Here is a 21,952-nt window from a genome sequence, read left to right as displayed (position 1 = left end):
CTGAAAACTTAGTCAAGTAACCAATATTAGTGAAGTCATGGATCTTAGAGAAGAAACTACATCACCATATTACTAACCAAGCATAATCCCTAACACTAATCTAAACAATTTTACTTAAACCCACAGATAAATGTAGTCGTCCAGAATCAAGAAAACTTCTCTTTGAAATAGATGGAAACCATTATAAACAAACAAACAAACAAATAACAATTGCAACAGAAAAAAAACACAATAATTCAAAATGCACAGTTTTAGAGCCCAGTCCTAGTGAATATATCTAAAAAATACTGTTCTTAGTTAATACTTGAGTTAAGATTGATTATAAAGGTTAGTCTAGATACAAAATCTAACAAAACAAGTTATGGAAAGAGTATATTATCTGGAGATATCATGGAACACAAATCTTTACATTTTAAATAAACTCTCCTTGATTGAAGTTGTAGGTTGAAAGATCCTTGGGAGATTTGCAGGCCATGTTTCTTGAAGTGAGGTAAAATATTAAAATATGCAAAATAATATTTCGAAAGAAAAATCACCTGTTTTTCAACAATTTTTTTCTTTTTTTTTTCAGAGCTGGGGACCGAACCCAGGGCCTTGCACTTGCTAGGCAAGCGCTCTACCACTGAGCTAAATCCCCAACCCCTTTTCAACTATTTTTGAAGTGAATATTGCATTCTGCAATAAAATGGACAGTTGCATTATTTCAAGGCATAGCTAAAAAAACTACAATTCTCTTGAATATAAAATTAAATGTCTTATTTGAACCAGATTTGATGAATTATAAAGTGATAGTAGGGTATTACTTCATTTTATAAACTATGTGGTAGAATATCTATTCTAGGTATCAAGAAGTGCTATGTATTATCAATGCCTGAATGCTTACAAGATGAGTGCCAGATTATATATATATATATATGATAAGGAACATTTTCAATATTTGTTCCAAGGATTTAGCTCAGGCATGATGAATGCCATATACTTATCGGTAGCTAATTATGCTAATTAGCAGTTTGAATGTTCCATTGGTGTGAAATCACTGGAACTGTAGTAGTGTGACACATATCAGAACTCCCAGCTTTATTTCTGTCACTGATGGGTTTAGAATCACAACATCTGGGATGATTAGCCATTATATACCAGTCTCAGGAGGACAAAGTTTTTTGTATAGAAATACATTATATTGGAGTATCCTAGGGCTGGCTTCCTAACTATTCAAATTTATAAGAGTGTATTTCCCTCATAGCTTGACAAAACTTTATTTATAGAGATATAAGGAAGCATTTTTTGCCTTAGTGAGGAATCTTTCTTTGATCTCAGACCAATTTTCATGCTTGCTTTTCAATTTGACAGATAATGATTTATAGCTCCTCTTACTTATTTCTCTACTCTGGCTAATTTTATGGCAGAGTTGAAACAGGTAAAAAGAAATGTCATTTTAATTTTCTTTAAGTGTGAGAATTTAATGTGAATTCCAAAGTTTGACATGCTATGGTACTATTGGATTGCATTAAAAATAAGATGTTTGGGTTGGGGATTTAGCTCAATGGTAGACGTTTGCACAGATATTTGGGAATTCATATGTTTAATAAAAATAATTAGTGTCTAACATTTGTTTCTGAAGAATGTGATGTATGGTTGTATTATAAATGGAAACAGGGTCCTTTATATAATTATTCCCATCTTGTAAGATACACATTCTTATGAACCTTATTAATCAAAGACTTTAATTTGATTTATTTTTCTTGAGATAACTTTCTTCTTTTTTAAAATATTGGGTATTTCTCTATTTAAATTTCAAATGTTATTCCCTTTCCAGGTTTCCTTTCCATAAACCCCCTATACCCTCCCCTTCTCCTTCTCCTATAAGGGCATTCCCCTCCCCATCCATACTCCCTTAAAGCTGCCACCCTCGACAATCCACTACAGTGGGGGTCCAACTTTGGCAGGACCAAGGGTTTCTCCTTCCATTGGTGCCCAGCAAGATCATCCTCTGCTACATATGCAGTTGGAGCCATGGGTCACTCCATGTGTAGTCTTTGGGCAGTGGTTTAGTCCCTGGAAGCTCTGGTTCATTGGCATTGTTGTTCTTATGGGATTACAAGCCCCCTCAGCTCTTTCAATCCTTTCTCTAATTCCACCAACAGGGGTCTGGTTCTCAGTTCAGTGGTTTGCTACTAGTGTTCGCCTCTGTATTGGACATATTCTGGCTGTGTCTTTCAGGAGAGATCTATATCCGGTTCCTGTCAGCATGCACAGCATGTTAGCTGCATCAATCTTATCCAGTTTTGTGTGTGTGTGTGTGTGTGTGTGTGTGTGTGTGTGTGTGTGAGTGTGTGTGTGTGTGTGTGTGTGTGTGTGTGTGTATGCCACATTTGGGGTAGGCTCTGAATGGCTGTTCCTTCAGTTGCTGCTCTAGACTTTGCCTCTATATACCCTCCTTTGAATATTTTTGTTTCCCCTTTTAAGAAGGTGTGAAGCAGTGAAGCATTTACACTTTGTTCATCATTTTTCTTTAGCTTCATGTGGTCTGTGGATTGCATCTTGGGTAATTTGAGATTTAAGGGTAATATCCACTTATCAGTGAGTGCATACAATATGTTTTTTTGTGATTGAGCTACCTCACTAAGGATGATATTTTCTAGTTCACTTCATTTGCCTATGAATTTCATGATCTACTTGTTTTTGATAGCTAAGTAGTACTCCATTGGGTAGATATACGACATTTTCTGTATCCATTCCTCTGTTGAAGGATATATTGGTTCTTTTCAGCTTCTGGAAATTATAAATAAGGCTGCTATGAACATAGTGGAGCAAGTGTCCTTGTTGTATGTTGAAGCATATTTTGGGTATATGCCCAGGAGAGGTATAGCTTGGTCCTCAGGTAGTGCAATGTCCACCCTTCTGAGGATCCTCCTGACTGATTTCCAGAGTGGTTGTACAAGTTTGCCATCCCACCAGCAATGGAGGAGTGTTACTCTTTCTCTACATCCTTGCCAGCATCTGCTGTCACCTAAGTTTTTGATCTTAGCCATTCTGACTGGTGTGAGGTGTAATCTCAGGGTTGTTTTGATTTGCATTTACCCAATGACTAAGGATGTTGAACATTTCTTCAGGTGCTTTTCAGACATTCCATATTCCTCAGCTGAGAAGTCTTTGTTTATGTCTCTATTCCATTTTTAATAGGGTTATTGGCTCTCTGAAGTCTAACTTCTTGAATTGTTTGTATATTTTGGATATTAGCCCTCTATCCAATGTAGGATAGGTGGATATCTTTTCCCAATCTGTTGGTTGCTTTTTGTCTTAATGACAGTGTCCTTTGCCTTACAGCAGCTTTGCACTTTTATGAGGTCCCATTTGTCAATTCCTGATCTTACAGCGTTAGCCATTGATATTTTGTTCAGGAAATTTTTTTACAGTACCATGTTTGTGAGATTCTTCCCCACTTTTTCCTCCATTAGTTTGAGTGTATCTGGTTTGAAGTGAAGGTCCTTGATCTATTTGGACTTAAGCTTTGTACACGGTGATAACAATGGATCAATTTATATTCTTCTACATGCTGATATCCAGTTGAATCAGCACCATTTGTTGAAAGGGCTATCTTTTTTCCACTGGAAGGTTTTAACTCCTTTGTCAAAAATCAAGTGACCATAGGTGAGTGGGTTCATTTCTGGGTCTTCAATTCTATTTCACTGATCTATCTGCCTGTCTCAGTACCAATACCGTACAATTTTTATCATTATTTCTCTTTAATACTACTTGAAGTCAGGGAGGGTGAATACCCAGAAGTTCTTTTATTGTTGAGCACAGTTTTTGCTCTCTTGGGTTTTTTGTTATTCCAAAAGAATTTGAAAATTGCTCTTTCTATCTCTATGAAGAATTGAGTTGGAATTTTGATGGGGACTGCATTGAATCTGTAGATTGCTCTTGGCAAAATAGTTATTTTTACTATATTAATCCTGCCAATCCATGAGTATGTGACGTCTTTCCATCTTCTGAGATATTCTTCCATTTCTTTCTTCACAGACTTGAAATTCTTGTCATACAGATCTTTACTTGCTTGGTTAAAGTCACACCGAGGTATTTTATATTATTTGGGACTATTATGAAGGGTATCATTTCCCTAATTTCTTTCTCAGCCTGTTTTTCCTTTGAGTAGAGGAAAGCTACTGATTTGTTTAAGTTAAAGTTATACCCAGACACTTTGCTGAACTTGTTTCCCAGGCTTAGTAGTTCTCTGGTGGAACTTTTGGGGTCACTTAAGTATGCTATCATATCATCATCAAACAGTGATATTATCATCATCAAACAGTGATATTTTGACTTCTCCCTTTCTAATTTGTAATCCTTTGACTTCCATTTGTTGTCTGATTGCTTTGTCTAGGTCTTTAAGTATTATATTGAATAAGTAGGGAAAGAGTGGGCAGCCTTGTCTAGTCCCTGATTTAGTGGGATTGCTTCAAATTCCTCTCCATTTAGTTTGATGTTAGCTTCTGGTTTGCTGTATATTGCTTTTACTATGTTTCAGTATGTGCCTTGAATTCTTGATCTTTCAAGGACTTTTATCACGAAGGGGTGTTGAATTTTGTCAAATGCTTTCTAAGAATCTAATGAAATGATTGTGTGGTTTTTATCTTTGAGTTTGTTTATATAGTGGATTACTTTGAAGGATTTCCATATATTGAACCATCCATACATTCCTGGGATGAAGCCTACTTGATCATGGTGGATGATTGTTTTGATGTATTCTTAGGTTTACTTTGTGAGAATTTTATTGAGTATTTTTGCGTCGATATTCTAAGGAAAATTGGTCTGAAGTTCTCTTTCTTTTTTGGGTCTTTGTGTGGTTTAAGTTTAAGCATAATTGTGGCTTCATAGAAAGAATTTGATAGTGCTCCGACTGTTTCTGTTTTGCGGAATAATTTGGACAGTATTGGTATGAGGTCTTCTATGAAGGTCTGATAGAATTCTGCAAGAAATCCATCTGGTCCTGGGCTCTTTTTCATTGGGAGATTTTCAATAACTGCTTCTATTTCCTGTTTATTGCAGTTTAGGTTTTCTTTAGCAATTCTATCTTTTGGTTAATTCTACTTTCATGTCATGAATTGTTTTCATTACCTCATTCAACTGTGTGTATTTTCAAGATCTTCATTAAGGGATTTACTCATATCCTCTTTTTTCTTTTTTTAATTCTTTTTTTAATTAACTTGAGTATTTCTTATTTACATTTCAAATGTTATTCCCTTTCCCAGTTTCTCTCCCCCCATTACTGCCCTCCCCCCAACAATCCAGTTCACTGGGGGTTCAGTCTTGGCAGGACCAAGGGATTCCCCTTCCACTGGTGCTCTTTTTTTTTTTTTTATTAACGTGAGTATTTCTTATATACATTTCGAGTGTTATTCCCTTTCCCGGTATCCGGGCAAACATCCCCCTCCCTCCTCCCCTTCCTTATGGGTGTTCCCCTCCCAACCCTCCCCCCATTGCCGCCCTCCCCCCACCAGTCTAGTTCACTGGGGGTTCAGTCTTAGCAGGACCCAGGGCTTCCCCTTCCACTGGTGCTCTTACTAGGATATTCATTGCTACCTATAAGGTCAGAGTCCAGGGTCAGTCCATGTATAGTCTTTAGTTAGTGGCTTAGTCCCTGGAAGCTCTGGTTGCTTGGCATTGTTGTACATATGGGGTCTCGAGCCCCTTCAACCTCTTCCACTTCTTTCTCTGATTCCTTCAACGGGGGTTCTATTCTCAGTTCAGTGGTATGCTGCTGGTATTCGCCTCTGTATTTGCTGTATTCTGGCTGTGTCTCTCAGGAGCGATCTACATCCGGCTCCTGTCGGTCTGCACTTCTTTGCTTCATCCATCTTGTCTAATTGGGTGGCTGTATATGTATGGGCCACATGTGGGGCAGGCTCTGAATGGGTGTTCCGTCAGTCTCTGTTTTAATCTTTGCCTCTCTCTTCCCTGCCAAGGGTATTCTTGTTCCCCTTTTAAAGAAGGAGTGAAGCATTCACGTTTTGATCATCCGTCTTGAGTTTCATTTGTTCGAGGCATCTAGGGTAATTCAAGCATTTGGGCTAATAGCCATTATCAATGAGTGCATACCATGTATGTCTTTCTGTGATTGGGTTAGCTCACTCAGGATGATGTTTTCCAGTTCCAACCATTTGCCTACGAATTTCATAAAGCCATTGTTTTTGATAGCTGAGTAATATTCCATTGTGTAGATGTACCACATTTTCTGTATCCATTCCTCTGTTGAAGGGCATCTGGGTTCTTTCCAGCTTCTGGCTATTATAAATAAGGCTGCAATGAACATAGTGGAGCACGTGTATTTTTTATATGTTGGGGCATCTTTTCGGTATATGCCCAAGAGAGGTAGAGCTGGATCCTCAGGCAGTTCAATGTCCAATTTTCTGAGGAACCTCCAGACTGATTTCCAGAATGGTTGTACCAGTTTGCAACCCCACCAACAATGGAGGAGTGTTCCTCTTTCTCCGCATCCTCACCAGCATCTGCTGTCACCTGAGTTTTTGATCTTAGCCATTCTCACTGGTGTGAGGTGAAATCTCAGGGTTGTTTTGATTTGCATTTCCCTTATGACTAAAGATGTTGATCATTTCTTTAGGTGTTTCTCAGCCATTCGGCATTCCTCAGCTGTGAATTCTTTGTTTCGCTCTGAACCCCATTTTTTAATAGGGTTATTTGTTTCCCTGCGGTCTAACTTCTTGAGTTCTTTGTATATTTTGGATATAAGGCCTCTATCTGTTGTAGGATTGGTAAAGATCTTTTCCCAATCTGTTGGTTGCCGTTTTGTCCTAACCACAGTGTCCTTTGCCTTACAGAAGCTTTGCAGTTTTATGAGATCCCATTTGTCGATTCTTGATCTTAGAGCGTAAGCCATTGGTGTTTTGTTCAGGAAATTTTTTTCCAGTGCCTATGTGTTCCAGATGCTTCCCTAGTATTTCTTCTATTAGTTTGAGTGTGTCTGGTTTGATGTGGAGGTCCTTGATCCACTTGGACTTAAGCTTTGTACAGGGTGATAAGCATGGATCAATCTGCATTCTTCTACATGTTGACCTCCAGTTGAACCAGAACCATTTGCTGAAAATGCTATCTTTTTTCCATTGGATGGTTTTGGCTCCTTTGTCAAAAATCAAGTGACCGTAGGTATGTGGGTTCATTTCTGGGTCTTCAATTCTATTCCATTGGTCTATCTGTCTGTCTCAGTACCAATACCATGCAGGTTTTATCACTATTGCTCTGTAATACTGCTTGAGTTCAGGGATAGTGATTCCCCCTGAAGTCCTTTTATTGTTGAGGATAGCTTTAGCTATCCTGGGTTTTTTGTTATTCCAGATGAATTTGCAAATTGTTCTGTCTAACTCTTTGAAGAATTGGATTGGTATTTTGATGGGGATTGCATTGAATCTGTAGATCGCTTTTGGTAAAATGGCCATTTTTACTATATTAATCCTGCCAATCCATGAGCATGGGAGATCTTTCCATCTTCTGAGGTCTTCTTCAATTTCCTTCTTCAGTGTCTTGAAGTTCTTATTGTACAGATCTTTTACTTGCTTGGTTAAAGTCACACCGAGGTACTTTATATTATTTGGGTCTATTATGAAGGGTGTCGTTTCCCTAATTTCTTTCTCGGCTTGTTTCTATTTTGTATAGAGGAAGGCAACTGATTTATTTGAGTTAATTTTATACCCAGCCACTTTGCTGAAGTTGTTTATCAGCTTTAGTAGTTCTCTGGTGGAACTTTTGGGATCACTTAAATATACTATCATATCATCTGCAAATAGTGATATTTTGACTTCTTTTCCGATGTGTATCCCCTTGACCTCCTTTTGTTGTCTGATTGCTTTGGCTAGAACTTCAAAAACTATATTGAATAAGTAGGGAGAGAGTGGGCAGCCTTGTCTAGTCCCTGATTTTAGTGGGATTGCTTCAAGTTTCTCTCCATTTAGTTTAATGTTAGCAACTGGATTGTTGTATATGGCTTTTACTATGTTCAGGTATGGGCCTTGAATTCCTATTCTTTCCAGGACTTTTATCATGAAGGGGTGTTGAATTTTGTCAAATGCTTTCTCAGCGTCTAATGAAATGATCATGTGGTTTTGTTCTTTCAGTTTGTTTATATAATGGATCACGTTGATGGTTTTCCGTATATTAAACCATCCCTGCATGCCTGGGATGAAGCCTACCTGGTCATGGTGGATGATTGTTTTGAGGTGCTCTTGGATTCGGTTTGCCAGAATTTTGTTGAGTATTTTTGCGTCGATATTCATAAGGGAAATTGGTCTGAAGTTCTCTTTCTTTGTTGTGTCTTTGTGTGGTTTAGGTATAAGAGTAATTGTGCCTTCGTAGAAGGTATTCGGTAGTGATCCATCTGTTTCCAGTTTGTGGAATAGTTTGGATAATATTGGTATGAGGTCTTCTATGAAGGTTTGATAGAATTCTGCACTAAACCTGTCTGGACCTGGGCTCTTTTTGGTTGGGAGACCTTTAATGACTGCTTCTATTTCCTTAGGAGTTATGGGGTTGTTTAACTGGTTTATCTGTTCCTGATTTAACTTCGGTACCTGGTATCTGTCTAGGAAATTGTCCATTTCCTGAAGATTTTCGAGTTTTGTTGAATATAGGTTTTTATAGTAAGATCTGATGATTTTTTGAATTTCCTCTGAATCTGTAGTTATGTCTCCCTTTTCATTTCTGATTTTGTTAATTTGGACGCACTCTCTGTGTCCTCTCGTTAGTCTGGCTAAGGGTTTATCTATCTTGTTGATTTTCTCAAAGAACCAACTTTTGGTTCTGTTGATTCTTTCTATGGTCCTTTTTGTTTCTACTTGGTTGATTTCAGCTCTGAGTTTGATTATTTCCTGCCTTCTACTCCTCCTGGGTGTATTTGCTTCTTTTTGTTCTAGAGCTTTTAGGTGTGCTGTCAAGCTGCTGATATATGCTCTTTCCTGTTTCTTTCTACAGGCACTCAGCGCTATGAGTTTTCCTCTTAGCACAGCTTTCATTGTGTCCCATAAGTTTGGGTATGTTGTATCTTCATTTTCATTAAATTCTAAAAAGTTTTTAATTTCTTTCTTTATTTCTTCCTTGACCAGGTTATCATTGAGTAGAGCATTGTTCAATTTCCAAGTATATGTGGGCATTCTTCCTTGCTTGTTATTGAAGACCAGTTTTAGGCCGTGGTGGTCTGATAGCACGCATGGGATTATTTCTATCTTTCTGTACCTGTTGAGGCCCGTTTTTTGACCAATTATATGGTCAATTTTGGAGAAAGTACCATGAGGAGCTGAGAAGAAGGTATATCCTTTTGCTTTAGGATAGAATGTTCTATAAATATCCGTTAAGTCCATTTGGCTCATGACTTCTCTTAGTCTGTCTACATCTCTGTTTAATTTCTGTTTCCATGATCTGTCCATTGATGAGAGTGGGGTGTTGAAATCTCCCACTATTATTGTGTGAGGTACAATGCGTGTTTTGAGCTTTAGTAAGGTTTCTTTTACGTATGTAGGTGCCCTTGTATTTGGGGCATAGATATTTAGGATTGAGAGTTCATCTTGGTGAATTTTTCCTTTGATGAATATGAAGTGTCCTTCCTTATCTTTTTTGATGACTTTTAGTTGGAAATTGATTTTATTTGATATTAGAATGGCTACTACTCCAGCTTGCTTCTTCTGACCATTTGCTTGGAAAGTTGTTTTCCAGCCTTTCACTCTGAGGTAGTGTCTGTCATTGTGTCTGAGGTGTGTTTCCTGTAGGCAGCAGAATGCAGGGTCCTCGTTGTGTATCCAGTTTGTTAATCTATGTCTTTTTATTGGGGAGTTGAGGCCATTTATATTGAGAGATATTAAGGAATAGTGATTATTGCTTCCCGTTATATTCATATGTGGATGTGAGGTTATGTTTGTGTGCTTTCATTCTCTTTGTTTTGTTGCCAAGACGATTAGTTTCTTGCTTCTTCTAGGGTATAGCTTGCCTCCTTATGTTGGGCTTTACCATTTATTATCCTTTGTAGTGCTGGATTTGTAGAAAGATATTGTGTAAATTTGGTTTTGTCATGGAATATCTTGGTTTCTCCATCTATGTTAATTGAGAGTTTTGCAGGTTACAGTAACCTGGGCTGGCATTTGTGTTCTCTTAGGGTCTGTATGACATCAGTCCAGGATCTTCTGGCCTTCATAGTTTCTGGCGAGAAGTCTGGTGTGATACTGATAGGTCTGCCTTCATATGTTACTTGACCTTTTTCCCTTACTGCTTTTAATATTCTTTCTTTATTTTGTGCGTTTGGTGTTTTGACTATTATGTGACGGGAGGTGTTTCTTTTCTGGTCCAATCTATTTGGAGTTCTGTAGGCTTCTTGTATGCCTATGGGTATCTCTTTTTTTAGGTTAGGGAAGTTTTCTTCTATGATTTTGTTGAAGATATTTACTGGTCCTTTGAGCTGGGAGTCTTCACTCTCTTCTATACCTATTATCCTTAGGTTTGATCTTCTCATTGAGTCCTGGATTTCCTGTATGTTTTGGACCAGTAGCTTTTTCCGCTTTACATTATTTGACAGTTGAGTCAATGATTTCTATGGAATCTTCTGCTCCTGAGATTCTCTCTTCCATCTCTTGTATTCTGTTGGTGAGGCTTGTATCTACAGCTCCTTGTCTCTTCTTTTGGTTTTCTATATCCAGGGTTGTTTCCATGTGTTCTTTCTTGATTGCTTCTATTTCCATTTTTAGTTCCTTCAACTGTTTGATTGCGTTTTCCTGGAATTCTTTCAGGGATTTTTGCGATTCTTTCAGGGATTTTTGCGATTCCTCTCTGTAGGCTTCTACTTGTTTATTAATGTTTTCCTGTGTTTCCCTAAGGGAGTTCTTCATGTCTTTCTTGAAGTCCTCCAGCATCATGATCAAATATGATTTTGAAACTAGATCTTGCTTTTCTGGTGTGTTTGGATATTCCATGTTTGTTTTGGTGGGAGAATTGGGGGCTGGAGAGATGGCTCAGCCGTTAAAGGCTAGGCTCACAACCAAAAATATAAGAGAATTGGGCTCCGGTGATGCCATGTAGTCTTGGTTTCTGTTGCTTGGGTTCCTGCGCTTGCCTCTCGCCATCAGATTATCTCTAGTGTTACTTTGTTCTGCTATTTCTGACAGTGGCTAGACTGTCCTATAAGCCTGTGTGTCAGGAGTGCTGTAGACCTGTTTTCCTCTCTTTCAGTCAGTTATTGGGACAGAGTGTTCTGCTTTCGGGCGTGTAGTTTTCCTCTCTACAGGTCTTCAGCTGTTCCTGTGGGCCTGTGTCTTGAGTTCACCAGGCAGCTTTCTTGCAGCAGAAAATTTGGTCTTACCTGTGGTCCCGAGGCTCAAGTTCGCTCGAGGGGTGCTGCCCACGGGTTCTCTCTGGCGGCAGCAACCAGGAATACCTGCTCCGCCCCTTCCGGGAGCTTCAGTGCACCAGGGTTCCAGATGGCCTTTGGTGTTTTCCTCTGGCGTCCTAGGTGTGTATGCAGAGTGCAGTCTCTTCTGGTTTCCCAGGCATGTCTGCCTCTCTGACGGTTTAGCTCTCCCTCCCACGGGATTTGGGGGCAGAGAACTGTTTATCCGGTCTGTTTCCTTCAGGTTCTGGCGGTGTCTCAGGCAGGTGTCCTGCTGCTCCTGGGCCCTCCCCCACGGGAGCCCAGAAGCCTTATACAGTTTCCTCTTGGGCCAGGGATGTGGGCAGGGGTGGGCAGTGTTGGTGGTCTCTTCCGCTCTGCAGCCTTAGGAATGCCCACCTGACCAGGCGGCGAGGTCTCTTTCCCACAGGGTCTGGGAGCAGAGAGCTGCTGCTGGCCGGGATCCGTGGGTGTGGGACTTCCGGTAAACACAGGATGTGCCCGGTCCTAGAGGAATTCTGCCTCTGTGTCCCGATTTCACCAGGGAGCTTTCTTGCAGCAGAAACGTTTGTCTTACCTGTGGTCCCGAGGCTCAAGTTCGCTCGCGGGGTGCTGCCCACGGGCTCTCTGTGGCGGCAGCAACCAGGAATACCTGCGCCGCCCCTTCCTGGAGCTTCAGTGCACCAGGGTTCCAGATGGCCTTTGGTGTTTTCCTTTGGCGTCCGAGGTGTGTATGCAGAGTGCAGTCTCTTCTGGTTTCCCAGGCGTGTCTGCCTCTCTGAGGGTTTAGCTCTCCCTCCCACGGGATTTGGGGGCAGAGAACTGTTTATCCGGTCTGTTTCCTTCAGGTTCCGGCAGTGTCTCAGGCAGGTGTCCTGCCGCTCCTGGGCCCTCCCCCACGGGAGCCCAGAGGCCTTATACAGTTTCCTCTTGGGCCAGGGATGTGGGCAGGGGTGGGCAGTGTTGGTGGTCTCTTCCGCTCTGCAGCCTTAGGAGTGCCCACCTGACCAGGCGGTGAGGTCTCTTTCCCACAGGGTCTGGGAGCAGAGAGCTGCTGCTCCACTGGTGCTCTTACTAGGCTATTCATTGCTACCTATGAGGTTGGAGCCCAGGGTCAGTATATGTATAGTCTTTGGGTAGTGGCTTAGTCCCTGGAAGCTCTGGTTAGTTGGCATTGTTGTTCATATGGGGTCTCAAGCCACTTCAAGCTCTTCCAGTCCTTTCTCTTATTCCTTCAACGGGGGTCCCGTTCTCAGTTCAGTGGTTTGCTGCTGGCATTTGCCTATGTATTTTCTGTATTCTGGCTGTGTCTCTCAGGAGAGATCTACATCCAGCTCCTGTCGGTCTGCATTTCTTTTCTTCATCCATCTTGTCTAATTGGGTGGCTGTATATGTATGGGCCACATGTGTGGCAGGCTCTGAATGGGTGTTCCTTCTGCCTCTGTTCTAAACTTTGCCTCCCTATTCCCTGCCAAGGGTATTCTTGTTCCCTTTTTAAAGAAGGAGTGAAGCATTCACATTTTGATCATCCGTCTTCAGTTTCACATGTTCTGTGCATCTAGGGTAATTCAAGCATTTGGGCTAAGGTCCTTAAACATATCTATAATTGCTATTTGGAAGTAACTTCCTACTTCTTCATCTTTATTGCATTTTTCAGGGACCACTGTAATTAGATTCTTTTAAAGAGATTGTTGTTAATGTTTATATTTTTGTGCTGATGCCTAAGTACCTGGAATTGTGGTAAGTGAGGTAATTCTAGGTGTTTATGTCTCATGCTGTCTTTCTTTTTAAAATTTATTTATTTATTTATTTATTTATTTATTTATTTATTATATATAAGTACACCCTACCTATCTTCAGACATACCAGAAGAGGGCTTCTGATCTCATTACAGATGGTTTTGTGCCACCAGGTAGTTGCTGGGATTTGAATTCAGGACTTTTGGAAGTGTAGTCAATGATCTTAACCACTGAACCATCATCTCTCCAGCCCCTCATGTTGTTTTTCTTGAGTGGGTTTATCATTTCTTTTGTGTTGTTGTTGCCCTTTCTGAATCTTAGGAAAGTGCTGTGTTGCCTGGTAAATTGTGCTTCTGCAGGTTAGCACATGGAAGAGGAAAAGAAATGGGCTTGGATAACAGGCTGAAAGTGGCTACAGGAAAGACCTAAGGTAATCCACTCTAACCTGAGAGACAGGATCTCAGGGAGTTTTAGGTATGGTGAATGGAGGGGCTCCAGTAAGTTTGTTGCAGTAAGACAAAAATATTTCTTTAGAGTCAGGTATGAAAGGTGATGGGTACTCCTGGGTCTATACCAATTGATAATATTGAGATCTTGAAATCATAAGATTCTAGTTACACAAATTGGCTTTCAGATATGGTTGGAGAGACACCTTTATAATATGTACACTAGAAAGCATTAATTATTTTCCATCCAGTTCCCAATATGCATTCTAAAAATGAAAGCACTTTATTGAGTTATTAATTACTTTTATGAAATGGATCATTTTCTTAGATTGAAGAGTAATTGTGTATTCAAATTATTGCAAAACTAAAGGGAAATGTTTACAGAACATAAATCTATTTCATAGATGTCCTCAGTGGCAAAAATGTAAGCCAGGGGAAGGAAACTCTTAAGACAGGAGAGTCAGGAATATTTTGGTCTGGATTTTTTGTCAACTGTAAAATAGTACATTCAATTACCACGTGTCTTTTCTCTGTTTATTTTTTACTTATAGAGAGCGGCACATGATATAGATGGCTTTGGTTTAATAAAAATGTCTTCACAATGCTAAAAGAATATGGGACCGACATAAAACAATGTTTGCTTTGGGCCCTATAGTATTTGGGATGAATGGAAAATGTCACAGGAAATCTGATTTCTCCTGGGATATATGTCAAAGATATCTACTGGTTCACTAACACATGGGTACGTTCAACTCTAAGGTAAGCCTCAGTGAACTTCTATACAGTAATTTTGGCTAAATGTACCTTTGATTCTCTTTAGTCTTCTGTATTGACTTCCACTGGTTGATTGTCCAAGCATGGCAGCAATGAAAATGAAGATAGATGAGAAAACATTGATCTGAGTGTTCTTCCAAAGTAACAAGGAAGATGGTCTTAGGGTCCCATTAGAAGCCTCTCTCATTCTCTCTCTCTCTCTCTATCTCTCTCTCTCTCTCTCTCTCTCTCTCTCACACACACACACACACACATGTATATATGTATATGTGTATATGCGTATATGTGTTATGTGTATATATATATGTATATATGATATATATGTGATGTATATATGGATATATGTATATTATATGTGTGTATGTGTGTATGTGTTTATTGTGTATGTGTGTATGTATATATGTATAATGTGTGTATAACAAAATAATAAGATTGATTTAGGGGTACATAAGAGGAGTTGGAAGGAGGAGATAAAGCAGGGGTATTATAGATATGATGTTTGTTTATGAAGTTCTCATAAAATTTAATATTATTAAATTAACAAAAAGGCTTATACTTATACCATGAAAAGGAATTGTATGCTTGGGTTCCTTAATCCTGTACTGAACAGATAGGAAACTGAATGAACCAAGTTTGAAATCTTTATTTGTTAAAAATATTGTAAAACATTAACCTCAAGGACTTTTGAAACACAATAATTATGGGAAGAAATATAATAGAACTAAGAATCTTGATGAAATTATGCATCAGAAGGTAGATATGTATACAAGATATACATAGTATTTACATGGTTCTTTGCATATTCTAAATGTGGTAGCACATTCTTTGTTATTATGGAAGGTCAATTCCCAATGTATTAAAAACTCTGAAGTCATATGAATCCCCAAGCTTCTCCATAAGTCTAAATATTATAAACATAGAACTTCATCATGTGTTTACCTTGTTAGAGGAATTTATTATTTCTAAGGAATACTAGCACATTGTGAAATTTATGAGACCACATCTGTACTAGCAACCTACAGGAAGGAAATAATTCAAGTTAGGAGGATAAAAGTTTCTAAAATCAGTAAGCTGAAAACATAAAGACTAATGATAACCATTTTTTTCTTTTTCTTTTTTTTTCTTTTTTTCTTTTTTTTTTTTTTTTTTTGGAGCTGGGGACCGAACCCAGGGCCTTGTGCTTGCTAGGCAAGCACTCTACCACTGAGCTAAATCCCCAACCCCCCTTGTTTATTTTTTTATGGGCTGTAAGTAAAGACTTCATTTTTTTTTCTGATGAAGAAATGGAGGTTCAATTGTCTTACTCTGTTTATCAACCATCTTCAGGTAGAACACCTCGCCCTTTTATCTTTGCATTTGAGCACACCTGGGATATTGCATTAATGATAATGCTCTTCCAGATTAGTCTCATGCAGAAATAGAATCAATGATCTTGTAATGCCTGAATTTGAATTTGGGTTACAACACATTGTAGCCAGATGGCAGTCAATTAAGTTTTTTCTCTTATATGATGAAGTATGAAATGTAATGCTTGCCTTAGTTCCTTAAACATTCAAGTCAGCAAATGTGGAAAAGAAATCAACGGGTATATTTTGGACATTTACTATAAAATAGTCTCTGTAAAATTTAGTAAAATCAATTTTACTAAATAAAAGTTAGTGGGTGCCAAATAAGATTGCATCTGCCTTTGAAAATTAAATATTAAATGTGGGGAGTGATATACTTAGTTTGTTAATGTGCCGTGTGTGGGTGTGTGTGTGTTTGTGTGTATGCATTTATACATATATATATATATATGTGTGTGTGTGTGTGTATAAATTTTAAAATATATATGAGATGTGAATATTAAATTTTTTCTTTGTCTCTGTATTTTCTCCCATATTTTTTTGCCCCTTCTAAGAAGAACTGAAGCATCCACATTTTGGTCTTCCTTCTTTTTGAGCTTCATATGGTCTGTGAATTCTGAGCTTTTCAGCTAATATCCACTTATCAGTGAATGCATACAATGTGTGTTCTTTTGTGACTGGGCTACCTCACTTGTGATGATAATTCCTAGTTCCATCCATTTTCCAACAATCTTCATGAAGTCATTGATTTTAATAGCTAAGTAGTACTCCATTGTTCTGATATACCACATTTTCTGTATCAGTTTCTCCGTTGAAGGAAATCTGGGTTCTTTCCAGCTTCTGGCTATTATACAGAAGGTTGCAGTGAACATAAGTACACATGGGGTGACCCATTGCTCCAGCTGTATATATAGCAGAGGATGTCCTTGTCTGGCACCACTAGAAGGAGAAGCACTTAGTTCTATGAAGGCTTGTTTCCCCAGTGTAGGGGAATGCCTGGGTGTTGATGTAGGAGTGGGTGGGTGAGAGTGGGGAGGGGGATGGGAGAGAGGAGAACAGGAATAACATTTGGAATGCAAATACATGCTGACCTCCAGATGAACTAGCACCAGATACCCCAGAACTCACTGAGACTAAACCACCAACCAAAGAGTGTACTTGGAGGGACCCATGGCTCCATTAGAATATGTAGCAGAGGATAGCATTGTTTTCCATCAGTAGGAGGAGAAGCCCTTGGTCCTGTGAAGGTTCATTTCCCCAGTTTAGGGGAATACAAGGATGTTGAGGATTGGATTGGTTGGGTGGGAGTGAGTGCATCCTCATAGAAGTGGGAGGAGAGGGATGGGAGAGGGGATAACATTTGAAGTGTAAATAAATAAAATATCCAATAAAAATAAATTTAAAATTCCCCTACAGATATACCTACAGGCAAATATTATCTGCTCAACTCATCAACTGAGCCTCTTCTGTCAGATGACTGTAGTCTGTATCAAGTCCACAAAATTAAAGCAAAGGTATGAAGAGTGATGGGTCAAAGGTCTCTTCTAAACATTATGTGTAATACATGACTGGAATATTTGTGCCTGTTTTTCCTTTCAAGGCCCAGAAAGAATAATATTGGAAATAACCTACATTCTTCTTGATTGCAACATACTCTTCTAGTTTTGAAAGCTGGGGTTAGAGTTCTTTCAAAGCGTCCAGAGAAATGAATTGGTTCCTTAGTGATCCTGAGTTCTATATGTTAGGTATGATCATTATCTGTACTGTTTCTAAGTTCTTGATATCTTGTTAACTGAAAATGCTGTATATATGAGATTTAGAGGAGGAAAGAGTTGTATTCAAAGGCAAGGTGAAGGAACTTTAGCATGTAACTGTTTGAGGCTTTCTTTGATAGGTCTAGGAGGAGAAAGAGTGGGTTGCTAAAAGACAAGCAGTGTGTGTTTTACTGTTTTGAATACTATACCAAGATTATGACAGCTTTTATACTTTTTTTCTTTTTTGATATTCAAAGGGTATATATATATATATATATACATATATATATATATTAGATATATTAGATATATTTCTTTACTTACATTTCAAATGTTATTCCCTTTCCTGGTTTCCTGTCCATAAGCCTCCATATGGGTATTCCCCCTATCCATCTCCCTTACTGTCCCCCATCCCCCTGCACTGGGGGTCCAACCTTGGCAGGACCAATGACTTCCCCTTTCACTGGTGCCCCAACAAAGCTATTCTCTGCTACATAAGAAGTTGGAGCCCCGAGTCAGTCCATGTATAAACTTTCTGTAGTGGTTTAGTTCGTGGAAGGTCTGGTCGGTTGGCATTGTTGTTCTTATGTGGTTGCAAGCCCCTTCAACTCTTTCAATCCTTCCTCTAATTCCCCCCAAGGGGGTCCTGTTCTCAGTTCACTGGTTTGCTGCTAATATTGACCTCTGTATTGGACATGCTCTGGATGTGTCTCTCAGGAGAGATCTACATGGCCATTTCAGCATGCATTTTTTTTTAGGTTCATTAACCTTATCTAGTTTTGGTGGATATATATATATATATATCAATGGCACATGTTGGGCAGGCTCTGAATGGCTGTTCCTTCAGTCACTGCTCTAAAATTTGCTTCCATTTCCCCTCCTATGTATATTTTTTTCAAAACAATCATCCATCATGATCAAGTAGGCTACATCCCAGGGATGCAGGAATGGTTTAATATATGAAAAATCCATCAATGTAATATACTATATAAACAAGCTCAAAGATAAGAACCACATGATCATTTCCTTAGATGCTGAGAAAGCATTTGACAACATTCAACATCCCTTCATGATAAAAGTCCTAGAAATATCAGGAACTCAAGGCCCATATCTAAACATAGTAAAAGCAATATACAGCCTACCAGTAACTGACATCAAACTAAATGGACGGAAACTTGATGCAATCCCACTAAAATCAAGGACTAGATAAGGCTGCCCACTCTCTTCCTACTTATTCAATATAGTACTTAAAGTCCTAGCCAGAGTAATCAGACAATGAAAGGAGGTCAAAGGGATACAAATTGAAAGGGAAGAAATCACAATATCACTATTTGCAGATTATATGATAGTGGTCTTAAGTGACCCCAAAAGTTCCACCAGAGAACTACTTAATATGATGAACAACTTCAGCTTTTTCCTTTTTTCTAGTTTTTTTACTTACATTTCAATGTTATTGAATATTACATTTAAAATTTATTTATATTGTTTCCTGCCTTTCCACAAAAAAAAAGAAAAACAAAAAAAACCAAAAAACAAAAAACAGTGTGTCAAGCTTTCATTCATCAATTTGAATGATTTCTACTATTGAAAGTTTAGTATTCTTTGGTCACCTTGATACTGAAAACTAACAAAAATCTAAATCTCTGATTATAAACTGTCACCAGTAATTGAGACTTTTGGTTATAGAAGTACAAATTTCCTACTCTGTCTCTCCACTTTTGTATCTCTGACACACATTGTATGTGGGAAGTAAAGATGGTAGTTCACTCGGTAATTTTATTAGTCTCGGAATTAGGCTAATTCATCATTGGCTTTACTCAGAGAATTTCCCACAAATACTGAACTGACAATTATTTGGCATTAGACAATTATAGGATCTTTCTCTCTCTCTCTCTGTCCTTAATTGAAATGAAAATAAAAGTTCAGAAGGTGGCTGAATGACAGAATTGCTTCCCTTGTCTAATAGAATACTGTGATACACAAAAATATTGTTCCCAAAGCCCTATGGTCATTTTTGTTATATAATGCAGTAGTATTTTAAAACTATATAGAATAGAGAATAATTACTCACAGTTTCCTCACAGTATTATTTGTATACGTATTTGTATATATTCTTTTAAGTTTTATCTAAATACATATTTTAAGTTGTGCCTAGAATCTACATTTATTTTTATATAAATTTTATTTTTATTTCTTTTTATAATGAGCCTTTCTACTGAATATATATCTGATTATCATTTTGCTGTCAATGTAAAATGACAACTTTGTATGCAGATGAAAGCTCCATTTTACTTCCATTTTCTGTATTATGAATGATACTGGGTTAGAAGTTATGTTGTTTACTTTTTAGTGTTTCTTGGATTTAGACCATGTAATTCAATACTGTCATTATCCAGTATATCTAATTTTAAAATGGCTGACTCAGTGGGCATAATTTTGAAATAGAATGAAATCCACACCAAGTTCAAGAGATGAACTTCATATTCTTTTTTATGATCATATATCTTTAGCTTTTCCTGTAGTCATATGAAAGATCGCTGTTCTTATAACAAAACAAATGAAATCATAGAGTCTAGACATTTGGCTTTAAAGAAATTCCTTTGTCAATGTATTTCCCTTCTTGTCTTTCAATTTTCAACAAATTTTTTCTTATATTTTATTTTATTACTTTTTATATATTGTAATGAAAAATAATTATTCACTTTATCCATTCCCTATTGTACTTCCTGCCCCATCCAAGTCCTTCCCCCACAACTCCTTCCATGCTCTTTTCTCATACTCAAACTCTTCTTCCTTTATTATTATTTTTACATATATATGTATTTCTGTGTATGCACAAATATACAGATATAAGTTTCTGCATGTGTCATTGCTGTCGATATGTATATAGCTTCATGGATAACCACTTGCATGTAGAAAGCCAGTTAGGGAGCTTGTACCTGAGGTATTCTCTCTCTCTCTCTGTCTCTCTCCCCTTTTCAGCAGCAATAAGGTGATATATTTCCTTATCCAGGAGTATGATCCCGTGATATTTTTCCCCTTCACTGTTAACATGTCTATTAGTAGTGTCATTGTTCAGATCTTTCTACAATAGATTGTTTCACAGCATAGTTCCTGACACTTTGTCTTAAAATATCTCCACCTCCACTATAATGTTTCTTGAACCCTATATGCAGGATCTGTGATGCAGTCATATTGATTGGGGCTGGAATTCATACAATCCATTGACATCTGTACTGAGCTCAGTTTTTTTTTTAATTTTGTTTTGTTTGATTGTTTTGTGGTTGTTGCCATTTTCTATAGAGAGAAGTTTCTTTAACAAAGGGGTAGTAGCTATATCTATCAGCAGGTAGAAGGATAAGATTTAGAATATAGATTGGAATTACGCTGGTATAGCAATATGTCAGTAGTAGTCACTTCTGAGATCCATGAACTTACTATTCTCAGGAAACTGAATATTTTTCCTGTATCAGTTATAGTATTCCTCTTGATGAATGTTTCATAAATCTACTTTGATAACTGTTGGCTATCACCAATATGTGAGTGCCACTTAGTGCATCTTGTGGTCATTCTGGAACGCTGATTTTTGGTTCAGAGACATCAAAACTTAGTAGCACTATTGATTCTTTTCTCCTTTGCCAGATAGCACCGTATATTCTGGTATTATGGAAACTAGACCACAACATTCTTCATATAAATAGAAAAAAATCTCATTTGAACCAGAAATGACTTCAAATATACAATGTGATCTCCAAAAAAAAAAAAAAAAGAATAATACCGGAGGGATTTCCATTCCAGACTTCAATGTATTTTTTAGATTATGTCAGTAAAAACAATATAGTAGTGCAAATAAATGAGACATGTAGACCAGTGGAACAGATTGAGCACCCTACCAAAAACAATTTGTAGTTTTCCATTGGATGGTTTTGGCTCCTTTGTTAAAAATCAAGTGACCATAGGTGTGTGGGTTCATTTCTGGGTCTTCAATTCTATTCCACTGGTCTATCTGTCTGTCTCTGTACCAATACTATGCAGTTTTTTCACTATTGCTCTATAATACTGCTTGAGTTCAGGGATAGTGATTCCCCCAGAAGTCCTTTTATTGTTGAGGATAGTTTTAGCTATCCTGGGTTTTTTGTTATTCCAGATGAATTTGCAAATTGTTCCTAGTACTCTTAAGTCAGAACCAGTTAGCTAATATAATCCTGAATTCCTCATCCTTAAATAGTGCATGACAGTGCCTGATTTGATTTTTTCTTTGCTTGTTTTGTTTAAGCTAATAGATATGGGAACAATTTTTAGGCAGCAGAAATGTGTTATAAAATATTTTGTCTTGGGATTAATTAAAAAAAGTTCACTACTAGGCTACTGCTTTCCTGAGGACTTAGAATTTCATTTACTAACTATTGCATCTCCACAATTTTTGTGAAGAAATGAATGAATGAATGAATGAACTAATGATTATAAATCTGTCTATATCTCAATAACTATTATGCTGGTACTTCTAATTTGTTCT

This window comes from Rattus norvegicus, chromosome X (genome assembly GCF_021556685.1).
Source record: "Rattus norvegicus strain SHRSP/BbbUtx chromosome X, alternate assembly SHRSP_T2T, whole genome shotgun sequence".
NCBI lineage: Eukaryota > Metazoa > Chordata > Mammalia > Rodentia > Muridae > Rattus > Rattus norvegicus.
The sequence above is the reverse complement of the archived record's forward strand: the minus strand, read 5'-3'. Positions refer to the sequence as shown.